Consider the following 7,628-nt stretch of genomic DNA (forward strand, 5'->3'; position numbering starts at 1 on the left):
CATATATACATAATACAGTTGTCTAAATTACAAGGATTTATATTGAGAATAATGGCACTAAAATGCGATGATTAACATTTAAAATGAAAATATTAACGTTTATAGTATTGGGTACAAGTACCGCATAAAATGCAAAGCATAGGTAACGGATGCAACAGTGACAAATAAAGAAATTAAATAACTAGTTCCAAATTAATCATTTTTTGCGCTAAAACTGTCAAAACGACAGGGTATAACCCATCGAAACAAAAGATGATGTATGATTTCTGTTGAAACAGTTATCACACATTCCTGAAGGTTATTCATACCAGCAAGAAATTATTCACCTGTTCAAATAAACAAATGTAACAGGTGTGCATAAAGACTTCCTTTGCAAAATCATGAAATAAGTAACCTAACGTGCGAGTCAATTTTCACATTCATGCCTCATTCTTACAGTGAAAATTCAAAGCATTATTAAGTACATCAATGAGTTTTGTTGTCGCATCGTCTCGCATACACATAATTATAGACTGCAATTTTAAAATTAGTTTTAAAATATCTTATTTGCGTTGAAAACAATCTATCGCAACCACTGAAATTCAGTAGATTTTTTTCGAGTGAGTCTCGTGATTCTCCTATATGGTTATGGAGACTTGTAACATGGGTCACAGAGGGTAGTGCGAGATGCAGGAGACGTACCTTTCAAGAGGCGACACTGCGTCTTTTAGTTCCCGGACAGAAGCACATAATACTGTACACCTCTAATAAATATCTCCGGTCAAAGACGAGTTAGGCAAGGGTCTGGATGGGGATTGAACATGCGAAGACCCCTAATTTATGGCGCTAGAGTGGTATCTGAAGACCACGGATCTGCTCATCGCAAGGCATTATTGGTCGTATTATACCCTGGAAATGAATATTATAGTTTACCCAGCGTTGGTATCGTTGTATTTTGTGTGTGTTTATTTATTAGCGCAAAATAAAATATTCATAGATTTGCGTCAGATCTTAATTAAAAAGGATTCCGTAAACAGATAAGTCGACCCAAAATAACCACGTCATACTTTATAAAACGCTATTAGCATGTGGTGGAAGTCAGCATTATCTATCGGTATTATCAATCTAAAATAACATGCTAATTTAAAATGCCCTCTTGATATAATAACGTAATAATTGTATTCGTATTAATACAATGAATATAAAAATGAAACAGTAATATTCTGATACATGCAATTCAATTCTTCGTAAATATATACAACACTGCTAAACATGCGCATATTTTATAAATATAGTGTTTACAACAATATGTTTGAAAAGGATACTGACAAGAAACGAATGTATGAGTGTTATAACGAATGAACCAATTGTTAACTGTTAATGGTAAAAAACCCAATTTGTTTTATTTTCAAAAGCTTCTTAATGGATTGGGTCTGTTTGACATATGCATGTAGGTTAACAATTGGTTTACGAATTCATAAAATATTTAATCTCTAATTTTGGCTACATGCTAAATTTAAGAAAAGAAAACGATAAAACTTGACAATTCAAATAAAGAAACAAACCAATTTGACTCGTTGTCATGTGTCAACTCCAGAAACATGCTCAAACGAGAAATTGTTGTCTATCTTCGATAATCTTTTATTTAAGATAATCTATTATTGTCGTTATAATTAAGGGCAATACAAACTAGGCAACATAAACAATAACAATTGATTAAAGCTGGAGGCGCCGTCTTCGAATGGTCAAGAAAAGGCATTATGGATTTAACAGGTTTAATACCAGTTTAATCATTTTATGTCTGTTACAGGTTTCTGATATAAAAGTAGGGCCACTACAGATTGATTTGTTGGTCTACGGATTTTTTTTTAAAGTTGAAGAGGCGAGCAAAAAAAATATTTGAAAACAGGAACATTTTCGAGCGAGCGAAGAGCGAAGAATAAAAAAATCACATTTCGATAGAAAAATATTGCATTAACAAGAGATGCAGGTTTAAACAGCTTTAGTTTACATTCAAATAAATTCTTATACAAAGAAAAGAATCTTTGTACAATACTATATCTATGAGTTACATAATTTTCAAATAAAAATGCACTAAAATAAGGTTTCAGCACTTAAACTTTAAAATGTAGAACACAAGTCTAAAGCTAGTGTTTTCATATCAGGAATAGCAATTAGTAAAATAATGTTTATATTTTTATATTGAATAACTCTTCCAAGAAGATTCTGTGCTGTTATATGAATTTGCAGCCGTTACAGCTTCCGATATGATCGGAACGATCGACCTCATATTTATAGGAGTATTATCGATCGAATTTTCGAGCGACTACAGTTATCTATTAAAAAGGTTACGAAACACTTTATTTGGCATTCATATTCAGCGTCAAAATCGTTTCTGCGATATTGCTTTTTTTTCTTTTATCACCAATTAAAAAAAACACATGCGCTATGGTTACAGAAGGACACAAAAATGAGTGCGAGCGGTAATAAAAAATACGTTTTTTTCCATTTTGAAAAAATAGGTGCGGCAAATCCGACGACCAACAAATCAATTTGGAGTGGCCTAGTGGACAAAAACAAAAAATCATCTTCGAATAAGATGTTCTGGAGTTTCATTGTTTGCTTAATATAAAACATTTAGCCACGACTTATTCACAGAAGGTACAAGTGTAATTATGCATTAATCTCATAATGTCGCAAATATATTAAAACAACAATAAAACATAAATAAATTGCAATTCAATCACACAATGGTTAAATATTCACAGAGCAAAAGGTACGCGACTTTGATGTAATAAAATAAATACAAGCACAAACTTCTATCTTTCTTTATGACAATAATTCAGGACAGATCATCATTATTGCACATTTCAAATCATCGTAACACATCAGTAAGAAACGGTCAAACTGATGTAACATAGTAAGGGCGTTTAAACTTCTATGTACGATCTTTATATTCTTAGTCGTCAGAACCAGATTACACATTGATAAAAAACGGACAAAACCCACTATCATAAGAGCTTGATTTGTTTTTAACTATTTTTCGTGTGTATTGCTGTTCAACACTTTAACACGACAAGTTTTATATGCAAAACAGAAGAACAAACAAACAGACTGATATGTTGTTAAATAATAATAAAACTTTTTGATCACAATATAAAAGATTATCTACGTGTCGTCGTAATAGTTTGACAGGTTTCCGTGTTGTGATTTGTTATTTTAGGTAGCACAATTTGTTTTGATAAATACGATGATATAAAACACTGAAATAAATTGTGCTCGTTCGGTGTTATGCGCTTTCCACGAAGTGAGGTTAGGGTTCAATACCTTCTTCTTTGATTTTTTTTTAATTGCATTCTTATCCTGTTATTTATTATTCTAGTCCATCATCGAGATCTTGTTCCTCTTCTTCCTTTTCTTCGATAATTCTCATAGAGAAGTCGATGTCCAGGTTCTCAAAAGAAAGACAGATTGGGCTTTGCGGAACGACGTCATGGTGCGTCCGTTCATTGTTTTCTGCACTCCTAAATGAGTCGGCATATCCCTGTTCAGTGTAGGATGTGGTTCTCAGTGGGCATGCGTCGTCAGTAGAATCCAGTGGAACACCTCTAAATATCTTAACTGTTTGCTGATTGTCACAAGTTGCGACCATTGCGAACTTTTGCGATAATCGGTCAAATCCCAGATAGTACCCTGTGAAATGATAAACACATCGTTATTAAAATGAACGCAAACAGTTATCACGTTAAAAGCCTACTACAGAAAAGCTGTCGACTTACCATTTGTTCCAAAGCTGTCGTCGTTGCCTTCATGTTTTTCCTCATCGAACCAAGTAGGCTTCTTCTGTAAAGGTTTAATGATCATGCATACAAACCCAAAGCATAAAACATGCACGAAATTCAATATACAGATCATCTAGTATATATGTGATTAATAATTGTTAAAATGTCTGTCTATAATTAGCCAGGTGATACTTTTTCTGCGACAAACTAATATAAGACAGTGATTGAGTTAATACATGCGGTAGATAGTATTTATGTGAACAAGCACAAATTAACAATTTGAAGAAAAGTAAATTCAAACTTGAATACTGTGTTTAAATTAAACAAAATCCTTGCGCCAGTTACAGCAAAAGTACATAGGTGAACCGAAGGAAAGTGTTCAATGTTAGGAGAGTTGTTAAATAACCCATTCCAACGAGTTGAAATGACGAATTTACATTCATCAGAATAAACGTTGCTGTATTTTAACATTCAGGATACAGCTAATATGCGAAGTTCGATGACGTCATATGCCTTTTATGCCTTTAGAAATTATGTTACGTTGTTGAGTTTTTTCCATTTTTATATTCATCACAGAGATACAACATATTGCAAAATGAAATGAAAATAGATTATCAAGTTATGAGTAAATAACGAAAAGCGAGAAGTAAATTTTAGAATGTAACGCTTAAGCTGTATTCTATCTACACAAATCATATTATTCCCTTCTCAAAACATACACTGCTTTAATGACATACATCATTGTGTACTTATATATTGTGTATGCACATTTTAATGATATATATCACCTATTTATAGGTTTACAGAATGGGTGTAACGCGTATATAAACCAACCGGACTCTCGATTTATGAAATGTTCAAAACGAAATTATCAACCAATCGGTATTTCGGTTTATGAAATTTGCTTAACGACATTAGCAACCAAACTTTCGGTTTTGGGAATGTGCGTAACGAAGGAAGCAAAACGTTCTTATCCCAATGCACACGTTTCTCTGTTCGTCTTTGCGAACGTACATTGTGTTGTCTTTGCCACACAATGCTATGTGTGAAGTATACCCTTTTGGTGTTAACGCGAGTTTGATAATCTTGTTGACATAGTTTTTTGACATAATTTTCGAGCGACTACAGTTATCTATTAAAAAGGTTACGAAACACTTTATTTGGCATTCATTTTCAGCGTCAAAATCGTTTCTGCGAGATAGCTTTTTTTTCACCAATTAAAAAAACCACATGCGCTATGGTTACAGAAGGACACAAAAATGAGTGCGAGCGGTTAAAAAAAATATGTTTTTTCCATTTTGAAAAAATAGGTGCGGCAAATCCGACGACCAACAAATCAATTTGGAGTGGCCTAGTGGACAAAAACAAACAATCATCTCCGAATAAGATTTTCTGGAGTTTCATTGTTTGCTTAATATAAAACATTTAGCCACGACTTATTCACAGAAGGTACAAGTGTAATTATGCATTAATCTCATAATGTCGCAAATATATTAAAACAACAATAAAACATAAATTAATTGCAATTCAATCATACAATGGTTGAATATTCACAGAGCAAAAGGTACGCGACTTTGATGTAATAAAATAAATACAAGCACAATCGTATCTTTCTTTATGACAATAATTCAGGACTGATCACCATTATTGCACATTTCAAATCACCGTAACACATCAGTAAGAAACGGTCAAACTGATGTAACATAGCAAGGGCGTTTAAACTGCTATGTACGATCTTTATATTCTTAGTCGTCAGAATCAGATTACACATTGATAAAAAACGGACAATAAAGCGAAATATAATCTTATTTTAAAACCGTTATTAAAATATTAAACATTTTGAGCAGCATATATATTTACTCACTCTAGTTTACAAGGTTTACTATTGAAATAATTGAAAATCAAAATGAGATAATGGAGTATCAAAATGAGATACGTTATAATTAGAATAACTTTGAATACCGTACTTTGTGAGCGGAGAGTTATAAGATCCATATCAAGCTTCTGTTTCTCAAGTCCCAACGTCAAGTTTTCAATGTTCACGCTGGCTGCATTAACCACTTGATTTTGTTTCTCAAGTCCCAACGTCAAGTTTTCAATTTTTACGCTGGCTGCATTAACCACTTGATTTTGTTTCTCAAGTCCCAACGTCAAGTTTTCAATTTTCACGCTGGCTGCATTAACCACTTGATTTTGTTTCTCATGTCCCAACGTCAAGTCTTCAATTTTCACGCTGGCTGCATTAACCACCTGATTTTGTTTCTCAAGTCACAACGTCAAGTTTTCAATTTTCACGCTGGCTTTATTAACCACTTGATTTTGTTTGTCAAGTCCCAACGTCAAGTTTTGAATTTTCCCACTGGCTTCATCCACCATTTGATTTTGTTTCTCAAGTCTCGAGGTCAACTGTTCAATTTTCACGCTGGCTTCATCAAGGGCAGAATTGAACTTGTCATTGATGGATTTAAAGTCATTTACGATCTGTTCCCATTTGATTTCGTTCCATAAGCATCCTCTCCAGAAGCATCCCTTCATATTGATACTTAGAACACACCGGGCACGACGGTTCAGCTGCATACGCCTTCAGAAGTGCGCAGACGACAACTTAAACACACTCAATTGCTCCCATTCTAAGTCGATCTCACTGTTAGTTGATAATCTTCTTCCATGTCTATCCGGAATTGATTCGCTGAATGTATACCTTCGCACGGAGTCAATGACGTCAGATGTTATTGCCTTCTGGAGCTTGAAACGAAATAGATTTCAAAAGCACGCGATAAATGTCACATCTTTCAATTTCATACTATTTACGAAAATGCCAGCAAGGCGTCATGGAATAACAACAATCATAGGTTCCCTTTGTTTAAGGTTATGTTTCAAAGGGCAAAAATATAAATATCCGTAAACATGAACATCTGTTTATATTCAAGTTTGAGAAAGTTCTTAAGCGAAATATATAGAAAGTAGCTGTCACCAGTTCACTGTTAGTTATTTTTTTCGCATGAGAAATGTTTTCGCAACTTAACGTGGAATATTGAAGGTATTTAAAATGATTTAAAATGACGCATAATACATTTGTCCAGCCAGCATATTTTCGCCGAGTGGCAATGTTATTTTGATTAAATCCTTTATATACAATGCTAATCATGTTTAAAGTATACGCCTCCCGTGAGTTTCGAGCTCACGCTTACAAAATTAGCGCTCTGCAGTGGGTATTTACTAACAGAGTGCTTTTATCAAAAAAGCGTTACTTTTTAATATAAGTGTTTATAAAAATGACACATATGTGTAAATGAACCATTTACTGAATTCCTTTTTTGACGATGCTGGAACAGCATCGTCTAAGGTATGATAACCATCAAAAAATTCTTCACAATGGCGACCTATGTAAAAGACCGAGCCAGTCCGATTGAGATAACTCGATTTTTTTTATTGAAATACCTCGACCTTGTTGATTTTCATTAATAACATTCTCCTAGCAGAGTTGTCGTTCGTGTTTCAACATTCAACAATGGCCGCCCCCATGAGAGTCTCGAGTCAAGACTTTCTTACTGCATAGATTGCCTTGTTTCGCTATTTAGAAGCTGTCATTTATGATAAATGAATTATCAATTCACTAAATCTCCGCTAATGACAACAATAGATGGAATTCGAAGGGTATATTCAATGTTAATGGATCACTTTCTACAGTCTCTCATGAGAGACTTGATAACACTCGTGTCAAAACCTTCTTATAGCTTAAATCGGCTTGTTTCGCTATTTAGTAATGCAACAATAAATGGAATTCGAAGGATATATTCAATGTGAATGAAGCACTTTCTGGATCTCGACAGCTTGACAAGGCACAACTGGCATACTGATGATACT

At 33.9% G+C, this 7,628-nt stretch overlaps 1 long non-coding RNA gene across 2 annotated transcripts; it reads right to left on the bottom strand.

Moving 5' to 3' along the window:
• Window positions 1-1,032: 1,032 nt before the first annotated feature.
• On the bottom strand, window positions 1,033-6,555 carry LOC127833544 (uncharacterized). Of its 2 annotated transcripts, XR_008027466.1 has the most exons (3): window positions 5,729-6,536; window positions 3,759-3,822; window positions 1,033-3,672 (listed from the first exon to the last, which is right to left on the bottom strand). It is a non-coding gene; the product is annotated as an uncharacterized LOC127833544 (long non-coding RNA). The 2 variants fall into 2 exon arrangements; XR_008027465.1 differs by lacking the exon at window positions 3,759-3,822 and having other exon boundaries at window positions 5,729-6,555.
• Between the last annotated feature and the right edge of the window lie 1,073 nt (window positions 6,556-7,628).

The sequence above is a fragment of the Dreissena polymorpha genome, chromosome 6 (genome assembly GCF_020536995.1).
Source record: "Dreissena polymorpha isolate Duluth1 chromosome 6, UMN_Dpol_1.0, whole genome shotgun sequence".
NCBI classification, from domain to species: Eukaryota; Metazoa; Mollusca; class Bivalvia; order Myida; family Dreissenidae; genus Dreissena; species Dreissena polymorpha.